Source organism: Panthera tigris, chromosome B1, assembly GCF_018350195.1.
Source record: "Panthera tigris isolate Pti1 chromosome B1, P.tigris_Pti1_mat1.1, whole genome shotgun sequence".
In the NCBI taxonomy this organism is placed as follows: domain Eukaryota; kingdom Metazoa; phylum Chordata; class Mammalia; order Carnivora; family Felidae; genus Panthera; species Panthera tigris.
The window spans coordinates 66,977,832-67,003,075 of NC_056663.1; positions in this window are offsets into that span (position 1 = coordinate 66,977,832).

Genomic DNA, 25,244 nt, shown 5'->3' on the forward strand with positions numbered 1-25,244 from the left:
TTTCACTTAGTAATATGCATTTAAGTTTCCTCCATGTCTTTTCATGGCTTGATAGATCATTTCTTTTTAGGGTTGAATAATACTCCCATTATCTGTATGTCCCATAGTTAGTTTATCCATTCACCTACTTAAAGACATTTTGGTTGCTTTTGAGCTTTGGCAATTATGAATAAAGCTGCTATAAGCATGTGTATGCAGGCTTTTGTATGGAAATAAGATTTTGGCTTCTTTGGGTAAATACAAAGGAGCACAACTACTGAATCACATAGTGAAATTATATGTAGTTATGTAAGCATGGCTGTACCATTTTGCATTCCCAGTGGAGATGAATGAGACTGATGAGAGTTTCTGTTGCGTTACATCTTCATCAACATTTGGTATCATCAAGGTTTTAATTTTTCATTAAATTCTAAACATGAGATTCTTCTACTTGTGACTTTGTCTTGAAAATGCAGACACTTAAATATATATTACCTATTTCCTGGTATTTGGTGATGTCTCAGATATTTCTGATACTGACATTTAGTTGAATTCTAATCTAATTGCAGACAATACTTGTTGTGATTTCAATTTTTAAACATATGCTAACATTTGTTTGATACCTCAGGGTACATTTTATTTGAGAGAAGTTTTCTTGGGCACTTAAAATTGTTTCCTGGTTCTGTTGGATAGAATGTTCTACAGATGTCAATTAGGTCAAGCTGATTGATAACATTGCTCAGATTATTTATGTTCTTACTGATTTTCTGACTGATCTAGCAATTACTGAGAAAGAGGTGTGGAAGTCTCCAACTATAGCTGTGTATGTCTCTAGTTTTCATTTCACTTTCATATGCATTTTGCATCATAAATATTATAATTCTATTATTAGATACATACACACGTAGGATTATTATATATTAATGGTGAATTTATTCCTTATATGCAGTCTCCATATATAGAGTTCTGAAACCTACATCTTCTGATCTTAATATAGCCAGCTTTTCTGTCTTTAATAATCACATTGTCTATCTCTTTATACTTTTCTTTTAATCTGTATGTCTTTATAGGTGATTTATTAGACACAGCATATAGATGGGTCTTGGTTTTTACATCAAATCTCACAGTACTGTCTTAAGTTTTATAATCTATAACATTTAATTTAATGTAACTATTAGTATAGCTAATTTATTTATTTTTTAAAAGTTTATTTATTTTTGAAAGAGAGAGAGACACAGTGTGAATGGGGGAGGGGCAGAGAGAGTGGGAGACAGAATTCTAAGCAGGCTCCAGGCTCTGAGCTGTCACACAGAGCCCGATGTGGGGCTTGAACTCATGGACCACAAGGTCATGACTTGAACCAAAGTCGGATGCTTAACCAAGTCATCTAGGCACCCCTAATATAGCTAATTTAAATCTAACATTTTGTCAGTTCTCTACTATGGTTTGCTCCATCCCTTCTTACTCTTTTTTTTTCTTTTTTCATCTACCTTTAGATTATATTATTATTGTTATTATTATTATTATTATTCCATCTTATGTCAATATTGGCTGAGTATCTATATCCTTACCTTTAATATTGTGTGTGTGTATATATATACACATATATATATATGTGTGTGTGTGTGTGTGTGTAACTTTTTATTATTCCATTCTGTTACTATTGGTTGGGTAAATAGACAAGTTATATCTATCTTTGATTTATCACAGTTCATCTTCAATGGATTAATAATATTAATATTATACCACACCATATATTATAAGAACCTTAAAACAGGATACTTTTAATTTTTCCATTTTTCATGCTATTATCATGCATTTTACTTTTTTATATATTATAAACCCCATGATATGGTACTTACTTTGCTTATGACTTTCAATTTTCTTTTGGAATAAATAAATTAACAACAAAATTTATATTTATCTACATTAAACTTCCTCATTGTTTCCTTTAGATATAAGCTTCTGTCTTGTATCATAAGTCTTTCTACCTGAACTTCCTTTATTGTATTTGATAAAATAATGTGATAGCAATGAATTTTTTAAAGCTTTTCCTTCTCCAAAAAGTGTATATTTGTATTAATTTTTAAAAGATAATTTTTCTGTGTATTAGATTCCATTTTTATGTACATTTCAAGTCTTATTCCATCGTCTTTGGTTTGCATATTTTCTGACAAGAAGATTGCTATAATCCTTATATTTCATTTTCTTTTCATCTGAAAAGAGTGTATCCTGTTTTTCAAGCAAGAATTGTAGTTTCTATGCCTTGTTTATTTGTCTTTTAGATTTTTTTACAGGCCTTTCTCTTTGGTGGAGTTCTGTCATTTAAGCACCAGACCACCATAGAAGATTTCTCTTTGCCTTTCTGACTCTACCTTCTCCCAATTCCATGTCCTCTTGAAATTCTGATCTAGACTAGAGAAACTTCTTGTCCTGAAAATTCTGCCCATGGATTTTTTACTGCTTAGCTTTCAGATTTCTTTCTCTTGGGTATTTAATATCTAGAAAATATCTTCAGGAGATCTAATGTATATTTATTCTCAGTGATCCCCACTAGCTTAACTTTCACATATACACATCATGAGACCGTAAGAAATTTCACTCTACATTTTCAGACCAGCCTCTTTAATGTATGAGCCACCCCCCACCCCAAAATATCACAAATGCTCCACAGAGCATCTTGTCATGTGTGGAAGCACTTCTAGGCTCCAATCTGTCACATCAGTCTCTATAGCTTTTTACAGATATGCTGATATTTCTTTCCAGTAGCATACTTCCCTCTGTTTATGGTAATCCTCAGCCTCAGCCTCAGGAAATAAAATAGCTTCTAACAGCCATTTCATTTATAAGGAGTCTTCTCTCTCTGAAATTTTAGTTCTTAGTCTTCATTTTGCAACTTTGTTTTCTTAGAATTGATAAAATTTGATAAAATCAAAAGAATGACACGTATGTAAAACTAAGCAAGTTTATTAAAGTTAAAGGTCAAGAGAAATAGACATATTTATCAGACTTGAATTCAGAGCCAGAAACACAAAGCCAAAGAAATGATGGTTACAAGATGGCTAAGAATCCGATATAAGTTCCACAAAAGAGCTGCCTGACTTTGAAAGACTGTATACAGCTTTTCCAGATAAAGCTTCTTAGAAAAGATTCCTATTTGAATTATCTTCAAGCTATAAGCTGAAATACAATTACAAAAGAAAAAAAAAGTCTTAGATTTAGAAGGCTGCCATAAGGAATTTTTTTAGGTTGAGAACAGGTTAATTGGGCTTCACACAAGATTCAGTTTTAACAGCATGGAGTTAATAATTCTGCTATCATGTTCCAGTTTATGTAGGAATGTAGCAATTTTTCCATGAAATTTCAGATATTATCCTCTTGAAAAAATGACATATGTTTACAGTCTTAAATTAGGTTCAATGGTTGATTAAAAACCCCATGAGCAGTAGCACAATTCCGCCTTATAGTTGGGCAATAAGGTAGCAAAAATTCTTAACAATTTAGGATTACTGGGTCTATATGTAAATTTTGGAGCCTGAAACATTATCAATTTTCCACTTAGCACATATTACCAGGGGTTCATGTCCAGGCTGCTGAGAGGATGCTAGCTGAAAATAGATCAAGATGATATTTTTGAGATATTCTCGGTGGTCTATTATATAATAATTTTCTCATAAATGTTATGCGTACATTTAAAAACCAAGTGTATCCATCATATAATACAAAATTTGTTATGACATTTATTTATTTAGCCATATAATTTATTCATTAAATGTTTAATATCTACTGTGTTCTTTTTTGGGTAATTTATTATGACTGTCATATACCGATAAAAATAATAATAGCATTTTATATTTACACTTATTATTTATAATACTAGATAGAATTTTCTATTACAGAAACTCAGCACAGATAAACCATTGTACAAATGTACCTTTTCAGATCTGTTGTTACAATAAGGTTATGCGTGGCTCCAAACCTTGATATTTTTGGCTTATGATTATTGCCTGATCCAACTATACTCAACCAAATATAGATAGCCACTCCACTACTGAAGGTAATTTCTTTCTGAAATGGCCCACTCATACTTTTTCCTCAATTCATTTTCTTTCTAAAAGTCAACCTCCTACTTTTTCATCTTTCAAAAATTTCTTGTCAGCACAAAAATTAAAAAGCGACAAAAGATAGATATTTACTTCTGAATATTTGAGACCATTAACATTGTCTGTTTTTAACTTAGATTATAAGGCCAACTTAAGAACAGTTGTTAATTTCCTATTCCTGATAAAAAAACATGTGTGACACTAGTTAAATGAAGATAGAAATAAATATGTTCTTTAATCCAGCTGACTGAAGCAGATGGACTTATTTTCTATTTTGCTGACTTTTTAACCATTTTCTACCATTTCTAGGTCTTAATTTTTTTAAATTTTATTTTCATAGTTTTGCTAATTGTTGCTTTTCTAAATATTTTTATTGGTATTTAAAGACATTGCGATATAAACCTGCTTCCTTCTTATGCAATGATCTAAACTTGTGACATTTCCTGGGATTTTTATAATTATTCTCTCTAATACCTTAAAAATTACTTAAAAATTTATTTAGTTGTGGGCACATGTGTGGTTCAGTCAGTTAAGCATCCAACTTCGGCTCAGGTCATTATCTCATGGTTCATGAGTTCAAGCCTTGCGTCTGGCTCAGTGTTGACAGCTCAGAGCCTGGGACCTGCTTCAGATTCTGTGTCTCCCTCTCTCTCTGTCCCTCCCCTGCTTGCACTATGTCTCTCTCTCTTAAAAATAAACATTATTTTTTTTTAAATTGCTTAGTTGCAAATAAAATTAACAGATATTTATACCACCTATTAATTAGTAAGATGTGTCATTCTAATTTTCTTTTCTTTTTTTTCAATATATGAAATTTATTGTCAAATTGGTTTCCATACAACACCCAGTGCTCATCCCAAAAGGTGCCCTCCTCAATACCCATCACCCACCCTCCCCTCCCTCCCACCCCCCATCAACCCTCAGTTTGTTCTCAGTTTTTAGGATTCTCTTATGCTTTGGCTCTCTCCCACTTTAACCTCTTTTTTTTTTCTTTCCTTCCCCTCCCCCATGGGTTTCTCTTAAGTTTCTCAGGATTCACTTAAGTGTGAAAACATATGGTATCTGTCTTTCTCTGCATGGCTTATTTCACGTAGCATCACACTCTCCAGTTCCATCCATGTTGCTACAAAGGGCCATATTTCGTTCTTTCTCATTGCCATGTAGTATTCCATTGTGTATATAAACCACAATTTCTTTATCCATTCATCAGTTGATGGACATTTAGGCTCTTTCCATAATTTGGCTATTGTTGAGAGTGCTGCTATAAACATTGGGGCACAAGTGCCCCTATGCATCAGTACTCCTGTATCCCTTGGGTCAATTCCTAGAAGTGCTATTGCTGGGTCATAGGGTAGGTCTAGTTTTAATTTTCTGAGGAACCTCCACACTGCTTTCCAGAGTGGCTGCACCAGTTTGCATTCCCACCAACAGTGCAAGAGGGTTCCCGTGTCTCCACATCCTCTCCAGCATCTATAGTCTCCTGATTTGTTCATTTTGGCCACTCTGACTGGCGTGAGGTGATATCTGAGTGTGGTTTTCATTTGTATTTCCCTGATGAGGAGCAACATTGAGCATCTTTTCATGTGCCTGTTGGCCATCTGGATGTCTTCTTTAGAGAAGTGTCTATGCATGTTTTCTGCCCATTTCTTCACTGGGTTATTTGTTTTTTGGGTGTGGAGTTTGGTGAGCTCTTGATAGATTTTGGATACTAGCCCTTTGTCTGATATGTCATTTGCAAATATCTTTTCTCATTCCGTTGGTTGCCTTTTAGTTTTGTTGGTTGTTTCCTTTGCTGTGAAGAAGCTTTTTATCTTCATAAGGTCCCAGTAGTTCATTTTTGCTTTTAATTCCCTTGCCTTTGGGGATGTGTCGAGTAAGAGATTGCTATGGCTGAGGTCAGAGAGGTCTTTTCCTGTTTCTCCTCTAGGGTTTTGATGGTTTCCTGTCTCACATTCAGGTCCTTTATCCATTTTGAGTTTATTTTTGTGAATGGTGTGAGAAAGTCGTCTAGTTTCAACCTTCTGCATGTTGCTGTCCAGTTCTCCCAGCACGATTTGTTAAAAAGACTGTCTTATTTCCATTGGATGTTCTTTCCTGCTTTGTCAAAGATTAGTTGGCCATACGTTTGTGGGTCTAGTTCTGGGGTTTCTATTCTATTCCATTGGTCTATGTGTCTGTTTTTGTGCCAATACCATGCTGTCTTGATGATTACAACTTTGTCTGGGATTGTGATGCCTCCTGCTTTGGTCTTCTTCTTCAAAATTACTTTGGCTATTCAGGGCCTTTTGTGGTTCCATATGAATTTTAGGATTGCTTATTCTAGTTTCGAGAAGAATGCTGGTGCAATTTTGATTGGGATTGCATTGAATGTGTAGATAACTTTGGGTAGTATTGACATTTTCACAATATTTATTCTTCCATTCCATGAGCAGGGAATGTCTTTCCATTTCTTTATATCTTCTTCAATTACCTTCATAAGCTTTCTATAGTTTTCAGTATACAGATCTTTTACATCTTTGGTTAGATTTATTCCTAGGTATTTTATGCTTCTTGGTGCAATTGTGAATGGGATCAGTTTATTTATTTGTCTTTCTGTTGCTTCATTATTAGTGTATAAGAATGCAACTGATTTCTGTACATTGATTTTGTATCCTGCAACTTTGCTTAACTCATGTATCAGTTCTAGCAGACTTTTGGTGGAGTCTGTCAGATTTTCCATGTATAATATCATGTCATCTGCAAAAAGCGAAAGCTTGACTTCATCTTTGCCAATTTTGATGCCTTTGACTTCCTTTTGTTGTCTGATTGCTGATGCTAGAGCTTCCAACACTATGTTAAACAACAGCCGTGAGAGTGGGCATCCCTGTCGTGTTCCTGATCTCAGGGAAAAAGCTCTCAGTTTTTCCCCATTGAGGAAGATGTTAGCTGTGGGCTTTTCATAAATGGCTTTGATGATGTTTAAGTATGTTCCTTCTATCCCGACTTTGTCAAGGGTTTTTATTAAGAAAGGGTGCTGGATTTGGCAAATGCCTTTTCTGCATCGATTGACAGGATCATATGGTTCTTATCTTTTCTTTTATTAATGTGATGTATCACGTTGATTGATTTGCGAATGTTGAACCAGCCCTGCATCCCAGGAATGAATCCCCCTTGATCATGGTGAATAATTCTTTTTATATGCTGTTGAATTCGATTTGCTAGTATCTTATTGAGAATTTTTGCATCCATATTCATCAGGGATATTGGTCTGTAGTTCTCTTTTTTTTACTGGGTATCTGTCTGGTTTAGGAACCAAAGTAATACTGGCTTCATAGAATGAGTCTGGAAGTTTTCTTTCCCTTTCTATTTCTTGGAATAGCTTGAGAAGGATAGGTATTATCTCTGCTTTAAACGTCTGGTAGAACTCCCCTGGGAAGCCATCTGGTCCTGGACTCTTATTTGTTCGGAGATTTTTGATGACTGATTCAATTTCTTCGCTGGTTATGGGTCTGTTCAAGTTTTCTACTTCCTCCTGATTGAGTTTTGGAAGTTTGTGGGTGTTTAGGAATTTGCCCATTTCTTCCAGGTTGTCCAATTTGTTGGCATATAATTTTTCATAGTGTTCCCTGATAATTGTTTGCATCTCTGAGGGATTGGTTGTAATAATTCCATTTTCATTCATGATTTTATCTATTTGGGTCATCTCCCTTTTCTTTTTGAGAAGCATGGCTAGACGTTTATCAATTTTGTTTATTTGTTCAAAAAACCAACTCTTTGTTTCGTTGATCTGCTCTACTGTTTTTTTAGATTCTATATTGTTTATTTCTGCTCTGATCTTTATTATTTCTCTTCTTCTGCTGGGTTTGGGGAGTCTTTGATGTTCTGCTTCTATTTCCTTTAGGTGTGCTATTAGATTTTGTATTTGGGATTTTTCTTGTTTCTTGAGATAGGCCTGGATTGCAATGTATTTTCCTCTCAGGACTGCCTTCGCTGCATCCCAGAGTGTTTGGATTGTTGTATTTTCATTTTCGTTTGTTTGTATATATTTTTTAATTTCTTCTCTAATTGCCTGGTTGACCCATTCATTCTTTAGTAGGGTGTTCTTTAACCTCCATGCTCTTGGAGGTTATCCAGACTTTTTCTTGTGGTTGATTTCAAGCTTCATAGCATTGCGGTCTGAAAGTATGCATGGTATGATCTCATTTCTTGTGTACTTATGAAGGGCTGTTTTGTGACCCAGTACGTGATCTATCTTGGAGAATGTTCCATGTGCACTCGAGAAGAAAGTATATTCTGTTGCTTTGGGATGCAGAGTTCTAAATATATCTGTCAAGTCCATCTGATCCAATGTATCCTTCAGGGCCCTTGTTTCTTTATTGACCGTGTGTCTAGATGATCTATCCATTTCTGTAAGTGGAGTGTTAAAGTCCCCTGCAATGACCACATTCTTATCAATAAGATTGCTTATGTTTATGAGTAATTGTTTTATATATCTGGGGGCTCCGGTATTCGGCGCATAGACATTTATAACTGTTAGCTCTTCCTGATGGATAGACCCTGTGATTATTATATAATGCCCTTCTTCATCTCTTGTTACAGCCTTTAATTTAAAGTCTAGTTTGTCTGATATAAGTATGGCTACTCCAGCTTTCTTTTGGCTTCCAGGAGCATGATAAATAGTTCTCCATCCCCTCACTCTCAATCTAAAGGTGTCCTCAGATCTAAAATGAGTCTCTTGTAGACAGCAAATAGATGGGTCTTGTTTTTTATCCATTCTGATACCCTATGTCTTTTGGTTGGTGCATTTAATCCATTTACATTCAGTGTTATTATAGAAAGATATGGGTTTAGAGTCATTGTGATGTCTGTATGTTTTATGCTTGTAGCGATGTCTCTGGTACTTTGTCTCACAGGATCCCCCTTAGGATCTCTTGTAGGGCTGGTTTCGTGGTGACAAATTCCTTCAGTTTTTGTTTATTTGGGAAGACCTTTATCTCTCCTTCTATTCTAAATGACAGACTGCTGGATAAAGGATTCTCGGCTGCATATTTTTTCTGTTTAGCACACTGAAGATATCGTGCCAATCCTTTCTGGCCTGCCAAGGTTCAAAAGAGAGATCAGTCACGAGTCTTATAGGTCTCCCTTTATATGTGAGGGCACGTTTATCCCTTGCTGCTTTCAGAATTTTCTCTTCATCCTTGTATTTTGCCAGTTTCACTATGATATGTCGTGCAGAAGATCGATTCAAGTTATGTCTGAAGGGAGTTCTCTGTGCCTCTTTTTCCTTCCCCAGTTCAGGGAATTTCTCAGCTATAATTTCTTCAAGTACCCCTTCAGCACCTTTCCCTCTCTCTATCTCCTCTGGGATACCAATTATGTGTATATTATTTCTTTTTAGTGTGTCACTTAGTTCTCTAATTTTCCCCTCATACTCCTGGATTTTTTTATCTCTCTTTCTCTCAGCTTCCTCTTTTTCCATAACTTTATCTTCTATTTCACCTATTCTCTCCTCTGCCTCTTCAATCCGAGCCATCGTCGGTTCCATTTTATTTTGCATTTCATTTAAAGCGTTTTTCAGCTCCTCCTGTCTGTTGCTGAGTCCCTTGATCTCTGTAGCAAGAGATTCTCTGCTGTCCTCTATACTGTTTTCAAGCCCAGCGATTAATTTTATGACTATTATTCTAAATTCACTTTGTGTTATATTATTTAAATCCTTTTTGATCAGTTCATTGGCTGTTGTTATTTCCTAGAGATTCTTTTGAGGAGAATTCTTCTGTTTTGTCATTTTGGATACTCCCTGGAGTGGTGCGGACCTGCAGGGCACTTCCCCTGTGCTGTGGTGTATAACTGGAGTTGGTGGGCGGGGCCGCAGTCCGACCTGATGTCTGCCCCCAGCCCACCACTGGGGCCACAGTCTGACTGGTGTGTGCCTTCTCTTCCCCTCTCCTAGGGGCGGGATTCACTGTGGGGTGGCATGGCCGTCTGGGCTACTTGCACACTGCCAGGCTTGTGGTGCTGGGGATCTGGCGTATTAGCTGGGGTGGGTAGGCAAGATGCACGGGGGCTGGAGGGGCAGGCTTAGCTTGCTTCTCCTTAGGTGATCCACTTCAGGAGGGACCCTGTGGCAGAGGGAGGGAGTCAGACACGCTGCTGGAGGGTTGGCTCAGCAGAAGCACAGTGTTGGGTGTTTGCCAGGAGCGAGCAAGTTCCCTGGCAGGAACTGGTTCCCTTTGGGATTTTGGCTGGGGGATGGGCGAGGGAGATGGTGCTGGTGAGCGCCTTTGTTCCCCAACAAACTGAGCTCTGCCGTCAGGGGGCTCAGCAACTCTCCCTCCCTTTGTCCTCCAGCCTTCCCACTTTCTGAGCAGAGCTGTTAACTTATGACCTCCCAGATGCTAAGTCGCGCTTGCTGTCCGAACACACTCCGCCCGGCCCCTCTGCCTTTGCCAGCCAGACTTGGGGCTCTGCTTGGCGGGCGGGCCGCCCCTCTGCCCTGGCTCCCTCCCACCAGTCCGTGCAGCGCTCACCACCTCTCTGCCCTTCCTACCCTCTTCCGTGGGCCTCTCATCTGCGCTTGGCTCTGGAGATTCCGTTCTGCTAGTCTTCTGGTGGTTTTCTGGGTTAGTTAGGCAGGTGTAGGTGGAATCTAAGTGATCAGCCGGATGCACGGTGAGCCCAGCGTCCTCCTATGCCACCATCTTCCCTTCAGGAACTCTAGTTTTCTACACAAATCCCTCTTAAATACAGTAAAACCTTGGATTGCAAGTAACTTGTTCTGTGAGTATCCTTCAAGACAAGCAAACAATTCTAATAAATTTTCACTTGATAAATGTGCGATGTCTTGCAATATGAACATCACATGATCACAGCTGAGCCACTGGTCCTTTCTCTCTCTCTATCTCATTGCAAGACTGTGGGTGATCGTCAATGCAATGTCACATTTCCACAAAATCCTCAAAAAAGGGCAAAAGCAAGCGTCACTGGATAGGTTCCTTATTAAAGTTGCACAAAAAGCAAAAAATTCCATTGAGCCAGTAGATAGCAGTGATTCCATTAGTGATAGTGAAAGTCGTCCTACACAATAACCCTCCTCTCTCTTGTCTCCCTCACACCAGCCATGAAGGTCTTCAAAGTAAGTGGAGATAATTTTTTTATATTTAGTTTTTTCTTTATTATTTTGTATTATATTACAGTATTGCAATCATTTTTATATGAATCCTTTCGGGTTGTGGAAGGAATCATCCGAGTTCCATTATTTCTTTTTTTTTTACGTTTATTTATTTTTGAGACAGAGAGAGACAGAGCATGAATGGAGGAGGGGCAGAGAGAGAGGGAGACACAGAATCGGAGCAGGCTTCAGGCTCTAAGCCATCAGCCCAGAGCCCAACGCGGGGCTCAAACTCATGGACTGCGAGATCGTGACCTGAGCTGAACTCAGACGCTTAACTGACTGAGCCACCCAAGCGCCCCTTTATTTTTTTATTTTATTTTTTTCCATTATTTCTAACAGGGAAATTCACTTTGGTATACAAGTGCTTTGGATTACAAACGTATTTCCAGAACAAATTATGCTCGCAAACCAAGATTTTACTGTACTTTCAGCATTAAGAAATGATTGCAAAGTGATGCGTGTGTGTGTGTGGGGGGGGGGTTATTATTTTTTTTTGTCATGTTAAGTATCTGTCCATCATCTTGTTTCAGGAGAATGGCAAATGATCAAATTTAAGTTCTGTGGGGTTTTAAATTATTTCAAGAAAATTAAAAACTCAGGCAAATAATCATCTAAGATGACAATGTTCATTATAGTGAAAATTCTTCAATGACTGATTCCTTTCTTATTAAAACATTTGTAGAGATTACATTATCGGGTTTAATGCTAGCTATAAGTGATTTAAAAATGTTACTTTAAATGCTGTCATCAAGATCGTCTTGAGGATTGAAGTTACTGTGTTGGGGATATGACTTGACAAGCTCATCTTGGAGTTGAAAATTTCCCTAGGCATAGCGTTCAGCAGCTTCTAGATATCTGAGGGAGAAAAAGAGCTAGTACAGAGGCAAGTCCCTTCCCTCTACCATGGTGAAATGATAACAAGAGTCAAATCTACTTTTTAATTTTTGTTAATGTTTATTTATTTTTGAGAGACAGAGAGCACTAGTAGGGGAGGAGCAGAGAGAGAGGGAGACACAGAATCCGAACCAGGCTCCAGGCTCTGAGCTGTCATCACAGAGCCTGATGCGAGGCTCAAACCCACAAACCATGGGATCATGACCTGAGCCAAAGTCAAATGGTCAACAGAGTGAGCCACCCAGGCACCCCTAGCATCTAACCTATTTTTTTTTTTATTTCCAGTTGTGTGTTGGTCTAGATCCTGTGAAGCAGATACCCTGTGAGTTTAGATCCTCTCAGAAGAAATGAGTCATGCGGTAATTTTAACAAGGGAAGTTTAATATAAAGAATGTTTAACTATTACAGAGAAAGATTGTCTAGTAAGTAGTATAGAGAAATTTAAAGAATGTAAAAATAGTAGTAAATATAAAAAACAGCCACTAACCCAGGGATGAGATAAGGAATCCAAGAAAGACAATCAGATATTGACCTTATTGGATAAACCAAGGTCATGGTTTTCTCAGTAACAGAAGAATTGCTAGAGTGTTGTTCTAGAAAGTGTGCTATAAATCTGCCTTCTGGAGTTTGCTAGAAATTCCTCCTCTAGAGTACTAGGGAAAGATGTTTATGAGAAGAGAAGATGGCTCACTACTGGCATTCTGCTTTTAAAACCGCCCAAGGGGGAGATGCTAGGGATACTTGGGTGCTTGGTGCTTCTGGCCACTGTGCATGTCAGCAGCCAGGACTGTGAGAAGCTGTGAGTGATGCAGGAAACTGATCCTGGAGGAAGTTGAACAGAGAGTCCTGTCAAGTGAGCACATGGGGATCTTGAAGTAAACATCCATTTTTTCTCCAATGGTGTTTGTGTGTGTGTGTGTGTGTGTGTGTGCATGAGCTCAATTGCAAAGCTTAACATTATGCCAGTTTTCAGAGTAAAGTTATCTCAAGGACCCAGATCCATTTTCACAGATGAAGAGATTAAGAATGATTAAGCAGATAAGAAATTAAGCTGGTAAGAAATAAATTGATAATTTCCAAGATGGGATTAAACAGTAAGATTTTATTAGTGGAAAATGCTATGTGATAGACCATAGGGAGGGAGGCAAGTGAATCTGGGAGAGCTACCTGATCAAAATATAAGACTAAACCTGCATGAAGGAGAGAAAGAGAGAAAATTTGGTAAAAGCATGCTAGAATGTCATATGAGAAAATTCAGCAAAGCCTTTAAGGTGCCCTCTAGCCAAAATTGGCTATTAGAAGAGTCCCATATCTGCCAAAAATGGACCTGATTTAGTAAGCTTGCCTAATCCTACAATGCTCAGATAGGTAATGGGAACATTCACTGGAAATATGGGAGCAAATATGACAATGGAGGTTGGAATGCAATAGTTTGAAACTTTAGTCAATTACATTTTCTAAATTGTGAGAGTTGCAAGGTATATTCTCATGGATAATGCAAGTCAGAATATAAATATAATCTCCTGAACAAATATTGGTAAAAATCCACTGTACTCATGAACACTGTTTGAGACAGAATGGTTGCAGTAGGGTTATAAGTAGAAATAGAAGAAGAAAGATGGAGATTAGATACAGAATAGAAATAGAGGTAGAACTAGAAAAAGAGTATGGGAAAGGGAAACAGAGACAGAGACTGAGACAGAAAGAGAGGAAGGGACAGAGAAAGAGAAGAGAGAGAAAAGAAAGAGAGAGAGAGTTGTTGAAATCCATATCTGGAATCATGTGAAGCATGGAGATGTGATTTATTAAAAGAATCCAAGAGATAAAGGAGTCTATAAAAATATTTGCAGAGTCATGCCCCAACTTGGGAAATATGAGGAAATCTTTGGGAGTGTACTGGGCTTCCATTCACAGAATCAGGAGGGTATAATCAGACTATGTGGAGACATTCTCAATAAAAAAAATATTCTTTGAATTCCTATAGTCTTGTTTTGTAAAGAAGAATTTTAGTCTCTCAATCATTTAAACTTATTTCAACACTATATCTTTGCCACAATATACTCACTACTACCAGAGAAGAGATATTTCTACTGCAGACTATATCTACTCATATGTCTTGGATGAAGTTGGTTATTTCCTGCTGATATTTTGTGAATATAAAAACTATTGGCATCTGGAAATGCAACATAATTCCTAGCAATCTTAATATAATATAGATGTTTAAACACTTAAATAGAATAAAGAAACATGATTAAATAGGAATGAATACAATAAATGCATTTATTTCTGTGATCCTTACCACGCACCACCATCAAATGTTACTGTAAACTTACATTCCTTGATCATAGTGTTTACAGGTGAAGAAAAAATATATAAATAATGACATTAATAACATCTCTCTTTCAACTCCTGAATATTGCTTCATCTGTTTCCTCTTCTGAAATTTCTTTGAAATGTGTGACTATATCTTTTAGCTAGTTGTATAATATCATACTGCATGTAAGTGAAATTCAAAATAAGATTGCCTCAAGGAACACTCACATTTCCTTTGACTGTGTAACCTAATGACTTTGTTTTTGTTTTTTGGTTTTTTGCTAAGACGTTCTTTCCAAATGACAAGTGACTGTAAAAGTAATGGGTAACAGGAAAATAAGTAACATTTGAGGACATAACTGAATGTTGGAAAATGAAGAAATAAATATATAACTGTTCAAAAATTCCAACCAGGTAAAGGCAAGGTAGTTCCCAAGTAAACCATACTTGAATGCTGTCAGAAACTTTGACCTAAACCAGATTTGCCAAACGAATTTTTAATATCTTAATGCTCTATTTCCTATGTCATCTTTACCATTCATTATTTTAAGAAGTGTATGCATGTTATCTAACATCCCAAACTGTGATAAGGTATTAAGACAGATGGTGTTTTTATATTTTTATAGTTTTTTATTTTGTGTCATGACCATGGGATACCATTGGAAAATTACGATTCTCTCCCAGATGAAATAGAAACTTACAGCTACATTTTTATTTAACCTCTCTTTCTAGAAAAAAAAAAGTAAGAGTAAAGGAGACAAGGTGACACTATTTCTTTATCAGTTCTTCAATAGATGTCCTTTGTAAAAGAAATTACATTTCTGGCTAAAGTCGTCCCAAGTCTGATCAGATGTAAAGCAGATTCACAGAAACATTATCAGGATTTAAAATATGCCAAAAAACACCTATAGTAAAATACTATGACCTCTACCTGTTACCTTGTAAACTTTCCAATTACATGGGCATATTCATTTATCTCTTCTACACACTTCAGGGGGTTTACAAATAAAAATCAAATGTGTTCCCAGCTGTGCACCCCTCTGAGTCAATTGGATATGCACATTTATTAAGTTATTTTTGGTTTATACTGGTAACCACCCTTCTCAGTCAAATTTTGCCATGCTTAGAGACATTTATTAACAAACAGGGTATTAAGTAATCACACATTCTAGCTTTGTACATTTCAGTGCTCTAAAACATTCTATGTGAAAGGTTCATCTTGGGAAAATATGATGAAATTTCAGAGGCAGGTTTAGGCAAACCTCATTTAAATCCAGCCCAAAAAGAATCTTCTGAAGCATCAGTGGGAATAAAAAAGAATCAAGAGCACCATTCTGAAAGATTCAAGTTACAAAAGTTTCTAGGTTCTTACAACTTATTTCTTAAGGGGTAACAAATTATTTTAAAATAGTTGAGCCAATTCACATATTTTGATTTATTCCATCAATAAAAACTATTGTCCAACAGCTGAATTGCTAATTAACAAGCTGCTAACTTTAACAATAAAAACCAATTTCTTACTCTGCTTAAAATAGCAGATATAAATAAATAAATACATAAATAAATACATAAATAAATAAATGAACAAACAAATTCATAGCAGAAAAATGACAGGTAGATTTAGGCCAACAAAATCAATTTTTCATTGACCAAAAGTGTAGACACCTCATTACTTTTTATAAAGTGAACACAATTTTTTGTGAAGGTATGGATATGGATATACTCATATATTTGCTCATCGTAATACACTATCAAATTTAAGCTAATCACACCTTTATAAATAGTGTTAGAGTATTTTAAATAAGATTTTGTTAAAATCATAAAGATTGAAGTTTATTTGGTGACAAATCATTTAGGTGAAAATCTGGTGACTTGGATAATAAACTTTCTGGGGGTGTCTGGGTGGCTCAGTCAGTTAGGTGTCTGACTTTGGCTCGGGTCATGATCTCCTGGTTGGTGGATTCAAGCCCCACGTCAGGCTCTGTGCTGACAGCTCAGAGCCTGGAGCCTGCTTCGGATTCTGTGTCTGCCTCTTTCTCTGCTCCTCCCCTGCTCTCTGACTCTCTGTCTCTGTGTCTCTCACGTGTGAAAATAAATAAACATTAAAAAGAAAACTTTCTAGATAATGTGTATGGACAAAAGTCAAAAAGTAAAATCCTCTTGGTTTTATGAAGTATATTCACCACAGTGAATATCATGAATGTCCTAAATATGGGTCTTTAAGGAAGGTTCACATTGCCTCCTCTCTCTCTCAAGCTGCATCTAAGGCCTCATGGAGGATTCCCAATGACCAGCTAAATGAGGAAAAACAAATGGAACTAGTTTACAGTATGCTGCCACAACCTGAAAGTTGTTAGTTCAGTGCTATGCCATAATTAGGGATGGCCATAAGAAATAGTGTTGAAAAGAAATATTGCCAATCAGCAGAACTTCAAACATTATACATCTGTTGTTATTGTTGTTATTTCATTTTTGCTTTTGTTTTTTTCTTGCGGAGAAGATAGTCAAAGGTACAAATCTAAAGTGATTCATGGACACTGAATCCATGACTAATTCTAGGGCTGTATGGTTAGGGACTTAAAGTATATACACACCAGTGGAAGTCTGTAGATAAGGATATCTGTAAAAGAAGCGTATAGGTAAGATCATCAATGAGCACTAAGTATGAAGATCTGTGACCCACATGAATATCTACTAAACAGCAACTTCAGCAGGGAAAGATCTTAATAAAAGGTAATAAGTTATGACACCCCAAAATATGCAGCTGTAGTATCTTGATTATTTTGAACTGCAGACACAAAAAATAGCAAATGCAGTGAGAGGCTTTATCTGAACTCTCCTTACCTCCCTAAAGACAGATTCTCTAAAAGGAACTCATTTGCCACAAATCCCTTCCCCTGAAAGTGTTATCAAGCAGAGAAGATTGACTCTTACCACAGGAGAGGTGACTAGAAGTCCATATCACACCCAAACTTTGTTGCAAACTATCATATCTTCCATTTATTCTAGGAGTTCATTCATTTTTCCTAAAAATCATTTGCTCTCCCCTAAAAGGCCTGCATCCATCCTCCTTTTCCCTTATCAAGATGGTATTTTATCCTGAATTCTAAAGCTACCTCTTTGAGTTACTCATTTTTGATTAAATATCTCCTAGAAATCAATGAGATACACATATTAAACTTCTGTTTGCTTTTCTCTTTTTAATGTTGTTTATTACAAAGATTTCAGCGAATAACTCAGAAGGCTATATAGAAAATTATTTCTCCTCCCCTATATTAATAATCAGGTGAACAAAATTAACTGTTCTTGAGATATCAGCCAACCTGCCCTTGCTTGTGAACAAAGCAGTCATGATAACAGGAATGGATATACTTTACTCATCAAGGCAATCTGGCTGTGCCAACTGCTGAATGGCAAATCTATCAGCAGCAGATAGCAATGCTGAACATGTGTTTTACCACCTTTCACCCAAGGGAAACAGCCATTCAGCCATTATGGAAGGGGCAACAACTTGTTAGCACTAGAATAAACCACAAGGGTATTAATTGTCTTCCTAGCTGATAACCACCATAAGTGGACTTAACAGAATATCTAATTCACTCTGTGTTTCCACACAGACGTCTTCTGACAAGGGATTGACTTAATTGAATTCACTCATGCTATAGTACCTGGCTTGATCTTGTAATTGTTTTATTTGGAAGTTAAATGTGATTAAAACAGTTATGAAAGGAGACCAAGTTGACAAGGAGTAGGCTGTGGTGATTTAGATTCTCAGGTCTTGGTTAAGCTGGAACTCAAAGTACCCAAAGGCTCCTTCCTTGTATTTTGCCACATTAGGCTTGACCAAATATAAATTCTTAAGATATTTGAAAGGCAGAAGTAAAGCAGAAATTATTGCTTCCCAAAAGTTGTCATGGTTAGAAATGAAAGACAGTTGCAACAATGGTATTGAGCAACAGCTTGTTTTCATTCTCTTCCATTTTATTTTTAACTCTTCTTTCTTCTGAATGAAGCCCTCTGAGTGACAGATCTCAGGGCCCATCATTATGATTTAGACTACAGCTCCCGATAAATGTCACCAACTCACTCTTGCTTGTCCTACTTTGGCAGTTGACTATCCTTGGGTTTTCAGATTCATTAGTTGGGTGACTCCTCTGTTCTTACAGTCTCTCTTTCTGATCTTTACTCCACCAGATGTACCTCATTCTATAACTCACAGGGGTTCTGCCATTGAACACTGATTAGAACAAAGCTCCATTGTCATGAATGATTTGGGCAAGACTTATAAATGGATGCTAAACTATCTGTGATGGGATATTTTCTCCCACTCTTGTCCCAATGGTCTCTAACTGTCAAATCACAGATCTTTCTGGCCATTACCAGCCATCAGGGGAATATCTGTTTTGCCTTGTGAAATCAATCCAACTTGGTATCATTAGTATTAGAAAACAAAATGCTATGCCATGAGCTATGATTTTATACATATATAAATTACAGTTTAGAAGGACAATAAATATATTTTTAAGAAAAAAAAATTGTCAAATCTATGCTTACTTCTACTTGAGAATCCAGCACTTCTATAAATTAGTGTGTGTGTGTGTTACATGTATATGTGCTGATGAGTGTACTTTTTGTTTCTTTGTTTTCACTCTGGAAGTGTTGCCCCCAGCAAAGCTCCTTGTACCCTGGTGAGCTTCTTAAGGACAGATGGAGCACAAGGCCTCCAGGAAGGAGCTGACTCTGCTGACTTTTCCATGGGACTCTTCCCAGTTGGTCCCCGGTGGCCTCTGCTCAAGTCTTTCATTTGTAACCTTTTCTGAAATTTCGTAGTCTAGAAATTTAGAGGCAGAAAGTCCACGTTTATGTGTGAAGAAAATAACTGGAATGTCAGGACAATGTCTTTTGAGAAAGAAAATATTCTGATTATATGAGACAAATTTAGAAATTGCTTTTAAGTAGAACAGAAAATAGCAGAAGAACATTTGCACAAGAGGAGCAGTTCTTCACTAAGAATCAGGCATTTATTAAAAAGATGATCCCAGGGGCACCTGGGTGGCTCAGTTGGTTAAGCCTCCAACTTCGGCTCAGGTCATGATCTCACAGTTCATGAGTTTGAGACTGCGTCCGGCTCTGTGCCAACAGCACAGAGCCTGGAGCCTGCTTCGGACTCTTTATCTCGCTCTCCCTCTGTCCCTCCTCTGCCCACATCCTGTCTCTCTCTCTCCCGCTCTCTCTCTCTCTCTCTCAAAAATAAATAAACATTAAAAAAAAAAAGATCCTAGTCACCTTATAAACATACATGGGGAGTGGTGATGAGATAAAATGTTGTTTTTATGAAGTCATAATCATCGAAATCTGTATTGTCAAATTACAAAGAACCCATAAATTACACATATAGTGTCTCACCATTTTGTGTACCATTATCTCACACAAAACTGAGTTGTAGGTGGTGGTTTTCTTTCCCCATGAGGAAGATATTTGTAGAAACACAGTGAAATGCCTCTTTTTCACTATTTTGTCTATTTTTATACATGGGACTTATGGTAGATCCCAGAAATGTGTTAAGGCTTTGAAAATACGTTGTTTGATTCATAGGTAAATCATTAATCAGAGGAACAATCTTGTTAAGGTTTTACCAAAAGTAATGCTTCATATGCTCTAACAATATATGTCCTTAACAGGATAATGCTGCTATAGAGAAACAAATGTGAAGGTCAAAGCATGTGTTTTTACCATAAAAAAAAAAAACAACATATAATTAAATCCTCGATGGTCTATACAATGTTATTGTGTATGGATTTTTGTTCTGTCTCTATTTTAGTGTAGGAGTGTCTTTTAAAGGATGGTAGCTGAAGGTAAATATATTTTTTTCTTCAATGTTTCTTTCTTTTATTTCCCATTTTTTCCAGCTAGCTAGCTGAATGAGCTGGTTGCCAAAATTTGAATTTTTGTGACGATGAATTAAAGGGATGTGAAAAGTGGTGTTATAAAGAAGCAAAAGAGTAACTTCTAAAGAAAATATGAGTTGGCCAACACAATGTAGTTCTGAAAGAGAGAGATAATAAATAGAGAAGGAGAGGAAAAAGCAACAATAACAATAAAGCCTAAAGTCAGAACTGATGAGAAAGTTTAGTTACTTAGGGAGAAATTCAGGAGCAGCAGTAAGGCACAAGAGGACTATGACTATTGAGACTGAAAAGTATTACTAAATATTAAAAATCAGATTTCTCTGAGTACTCATAAGAAAAGCAGTAAAGTTTTGAAATAATTTATAATTATTATTTTTACATTTTGTTATTGTTTCATTATGTGCAAATTTACACAGAGACTGAGCCATGGGAATCTCCATACTTTATTAGAAATACATGAGCCAAAAACTTAATAAGAGTAAAACCTGCAATTTACAGAGTTTATACAATTGGACTTTAATTTTGAAACTAGGGAATATTAAAAGCAATATAATTGACACAATCACTTCTTTTCTATTTAACCATAAATAAGAAGCAGGCTATTGATAAAAATATTTTTGTTGCTTAGTTTCATATATTTGTGAAGTTATCATTAAAAAGTGCTGCCATTTTGATATGGGAAATGACGGTGACATACTCATGTATTGAATATTACGATGACCTTTGAAAGAGTATGCTCCTAGGTGTTCATGCACATCTGTTTTCTCCTTTGAGAAGTCCACATCTGCTTATGGCAGGCCTTTAAGATGTTTATTTAAGTACCGCCTAGAAATCAGAATTTCCTGCAAGCAAAAACCAGAAGGTATTAACTATCTTTTTATATAATTTCCCTTTAGTAATTTTTAACATATTTGGGACAGTTTTAGGCCTAGTAATATTTTTTCCTGTAAATGCTTGCCAAAAAAAGTATTAACTATTTTTATTGAACTGTAGCAGTAAACTATTTGCCTGAAATTATATTAACTAAAATATATATTTATCAAAAGATTTTGAGATGGAATTGTTAATGGAATTTTTCTCATCTCAGAAACATTGTAAGATATTCATTTTCTAGTCAAGTTACATATTTGGTATATAAATATGTTTGCCTCATTTTGTTTTTATTTGTTGATATTAAAATACACTTATTGGGGTGCCTGGGTGGCTTAGTCGGTTACGCATCCAACTTCGGTTCAGGTCATGCTCTCGCGATTCATGGTTCAAGCCCCACGTCGTGCTCTGAGCTGTCAGCTCAGGAGCCTGCTTCTGATTCTGTGTCTCCCTCTCTCTCTGCCCCTCCTCCATTCGTGCTCTGAGTCTCTCTGTCTCTCAAAAATAAATAAACATTAAAAAAAAATTAAAAAAATAAAGTACACTTATTGATGTAGTAGCATGATGTTTGAAGCTATGGGATGATGAGACATTCGTTTGTGTGAATTCTGTCCCTTGGCAATGAACATAGCTCATTTTTCATTTTTTTCAGACATACGATTCCAAAGTCATCTTATCATAGATTTCCTCCCAACTACTCATGTGAGATAGCACTCACACTCTCTTTTACTGCACTCTTTATTCTCTGTGGTTTTATCACTAACACATTTATGTTTATATTTTTTGAATAGCCTCAGGTTATCAATTCCATGAGATCAAAGATTTTTCCTGTTTTGCTCATTCATGTATCACCAGAACCTAGAAAAATGTCTTCAGCTCTCTGAATAGCTTTTGAGTAAACAAATGAGTTTGTTTCTAGCTTAAAACCACCAGAAAAATTGGATTTATACTTGAAACCATAATGTGAGAAAACTGGACCAGAAAAACAGATAGGTATGAAAAGATGATACTCTGACAATTTAACTAAGCAAACCAAAGCACACTCTCTCATTTTCTGTCTGTCTCTTGCTAAAACAAAATATATAAATACAAATAAATAAACTTCTTAATTTTTATGTAGTAAATTCATTTTAAATAATAAATTATAACTTCATAATAAATAATCTGTTAAATATATAAAATACAAAATTTTATATAACATATATAATATTTCCTATAATCCTAATTAATGTAATTATATATATATTATTCTCTACAGGATTCATTAAATAATTTATTGAAATGTTTACTACGTTTATAAGATGTATTTGATAGGTCTGTGATATAGGTTGAGAAATATATAAACTAACACTTTGAACTGAAAAGAATGGAGTTAACCAAAACCTTGTGCTTTTCGTTTGGAGGCAAACAGAGCATAAAAGTACACAGAAAGCCTACCATGGCTGCGACTACAGAAATTTTTTAGTGAAATGCATTTTTAAATGTGGTGACAAAACTAGTATGACCATGGCCATCTATCCAGTAAGATTAATGTGTTTCTTCCATAGAAATAAGGTTTATGTGTGATTGTTTTTGACCTTAAAAAAAAAAAAAAAGCATAGTCAGGAAGTTAAGTGCCCTGTATAAATTGAAATAAAACAAATGAGCAAACAAACAAAACAAAGAGCAGTATAACTAGTTCTATGTAAAACCTTTGGAATAAAAAGTGATATGTGATTGTAGTAGAAAAATTTAAAAAACAAAGAAGTCATATAACCTGGTTAAAGAGAGAAAAGAGATGTAATGAGAAAGTAACAAAGAAGGCATAGCAAGTAATTCAACAGAGACCACTATGACTAGAAAAATATAGAAGAAAGAGGGGAAGTAACATTTCTAAAGAAATCTATGAGAAAAGAATAAAAGAAAAAATTAACTACTAGTGAAATGTAAGTCCCAATAAGAATAGTGATATGGTTTGGAGGAACATAGAAACACAAGCAAAATGAGAAGAGACAGGGCAATAGCAATCAAAAAGAGAAAGGTGGAAATTAAAAGAAATTGTTGGAATCCTCAATCAACCCTCAGTATAGACATAGATTAAAAAATAGTAATAGCAAGAAGTTATAATATAAATACTATGTAAAACACATGTAAATATATATATATATATATATATATATATATATAGCAATGTTAAATATGCCTTTTAAAAAAGATTTTAATCATCTCAGAAAAAAGGAATATTTATGTGCAAAATAATACCTAGAAACAATAAATAAAAAGGAATAGAGATGGAAATTTTCTACATGAAGAAAACAGTATTAAAAAGTCAAAGAAAAAAACAATAAAATTAGAAAAAAATAGTTTATACGAGTGAAAATCCAATTTACCCTTATAAATAAGAAATATGTAAAAGATCTTACCCATACATAAGAAATAGGGTAAGGACTTTAAAAATTATTCACAGAACAGCACATACCTATGAAAAATCTGCTACAGTGATAATTATAGAAATGAAATTAATGCTATTTTCAATAGCATTGTGGTAACAATCACAAACATGTATAGCCTATGCGTGGTTGCCAGGTTAGAGACAGAAGTCCAGCTATGTGTTATTGGAGTGTAAATTCATAAAAATCTCAATGGAAATTAATTGTAATAGCTATCAAAATTATCTATTACTTTATTTTTATATATTTGCAAAATTATGTATCTAAAATTTAATTAATTGTGTTTGTCATAGCAAAATATTTGAAAAAACCTTGTTGCCAATTAAAGGGCCTATTTAGGTAAGTGTGACAAAGTTTACAATTCTATGAAGTCATTTAAAAGTTTGGAGTAACTCTTCAGGAACAGTTTTATTTAGATATATCATGGTGCCAGTAAAGGAGAACTATATTCGTTCTCTATTGTTATCAAACCAAATTACCACAAACTTAATGGCTTATAACAACACACATTGATTATATCAGTTTCTTTAGATCAAGGTCTGGAAGCTTGACTGGGCCTTTAGAGTCTTACAAGACCAAAATCAAGGAGTTACAGTTCTGTGTTTATGGAGACTCTAGAGGAGGATACATTTTCCTGTTCAGTCAGGTTGTTGGCAGAATTCAAGTTGTTTGTTGCAGCTGTAGGACTGAGGTCCCTCTCTTGCTGCCTGTTAGCTGAGAGTTCTTCCTAACTTCTAAAGGCCACTGAATTTCTAGGTTCCTGGCTTGAAAGCCTCCAAATATGAGTGGAATCCTCACTTTGCATATCTCAGATCTAATTTTCTGCCTTTCTCTGTTGAATCTCCATGACTCTTCTGCCTTTCACTTTTAAGTGACCATGAGATTGCTTTGATCCCACCTGGGTAATCCAGAACAATATTCCTATTTGGAAGTCTGTAATCTTAATTCCACCTGCTAGTCTTTTTTTGCCTTTTAATAAGACATGCTGAGAGAGTCCAGGGATTAGCATGTGAAAACCAGGGGGATCTTCTTCCTGCTACTACAATAATCTATTATGTTTCCATTTGTTTTAGAAAACAAAATACTGCAACATATTTGGTTGTATAAAAGAATGCTACTTGAAAACTAAGAAGTTACTTTAAAAACTAGGCAAACTATGAAGAAGAAATGTAGGTTTCTAAGGAAAGAAGATGCATAGATACTTTTCAATATTTGTCCTTTGCATATTTTGAATGTATATGTGTGTATATACATATACATACACATATTTTGAATATATACATACATATTCAAAATATAAACAGAAATACCACAAACAAACATGAAATCACCTATTCAGAAATTACAAAAATAAATAAATAAACAGAATTTTTTCTGTGGTTAAGATTAAACTAATTGCCACATATCTGGAAGTATAAGAGTGGGAAACACCTAATATGAAAAATTATCCTATGAAGAAAAGCTTTTTAAATCTTTTCAGTTATTCAGGTCATGTTAATAATTGCTACCAAACAAGATTGTTTAGCCAAAGGCTTTACAGAGGAAATAGAAGCCCCATTGTGCAGTGTAATACAACAATGAGGATAGACTGAATTAA